This window comes from Frankliniella occidentalis, unplaced genomic scaffold, assembly GCF_000697945.3.
Source record: "Frankliniella occidentalis isolate FOCC.00 unplaced genomic scaffold, Focc_3.1 Scaffold21, whole genome shotgun sequence".
In the NCBI taxonomy this organism is placed as follows: domain Eukaryota; kingdom Metazoa; phylum Arthropoda; class Insecta; order Thysanoptera; family Thripidae; genus Frankliniella; species Frankliniella occidentalis.
In genome coordinates, this window is record NW_026267151.1 from 2,636,461 (window position 1) to 2,637,046 (window position 586).

The window sequence follows — 586 nt, forward strand, 5'->3', positions numbered from 1 at the left end:
GTGTTAATCTTAAGATTTAGCCGTGATTGTGATGCACCTCCATTGTGATTGCGGCTCCACGTGTGCCGTGAGCCCTCGTCAACTTTGATGGGCCTGTGGCCGCCGGGCGACCCACCGCGCTCCGCCCCACCCGCAGGCAGAGCGCCCCGCGGGAGACGCAGGCGGGGGCGAACAATGTCAATAGGCTGCAACCTAACCGGCCAGGCCACTGAGCCCCCCAGCAGTGTGAGAGAGGGGTCCAGCATACCCTCATTTGACCACGAATTGAGTTAGCGTCCTGGAAATTTCAGGGTCGTTTGGTGTCATAAAACGACATACCGAGTTCCAAGATGAGCGGTCAGCTCAAAATTTGGTTTAAAAAAAAAAACAGAAATGACAGCTCCCAAAATAGACGTTTTTAATGAATATTTTTAAACTGCTTCCTACACTGATATATAAAGTGTGCAACTGACACACACTTCAAGGTGTTTAACACAGTGTGGCACACTTCCATGTGTGCAACACGAGTTTTGAATAGCTGGAAGTGTTCAACGGGTGTGTTGCACACTTTTAAATGTTCAACCTGACCGACGAGCACTATAGCTCA